Below are 283 nucleotides of genomic sequence, written 5' to 3'. Positions count from 1 at the left end.
AGGTAGAGAGGGAGCCGGGGAGGGAAGCAGAGTGCTTCGCAGGCTGAGGGGTTCACCTGGCCATGGATAAACCCGTCCTGAGCACCGGTCACAGAGGCTTTGCAGAGCTTTAAAAGCCTCCTCGCCGGCAAAGCGAGAGAGCAACAGCGCGGTACCTGTGTCCCGTGGTCCCTGGGCACGGGGCAGGGCTCAGCTCGGGATTCAGCCTCTGCCCCCACCACTCCTCCAGACCGCTTCTGTTAGCAAAAGAAGGAGCTGGGCAGAGGCTCTTCTCTTATAGCCT

This window comes from Cariama cristata, unplaced genomic scaffold, assembly GCF_000690535.1.
Source record: "Cariama cristata isolate BGI_N322 unplaced genomic scaffold, ASM69053v1 scaffold22576, whole genome shotgun sequence".
NCBI lineage: Eukaryota > Metazoa > Chordata > Aves > Cariamiformes > Cariamidae > Cariama > Cariama cristata.
Note: the sequence above shows the minus strand (reverse complement) of the source record.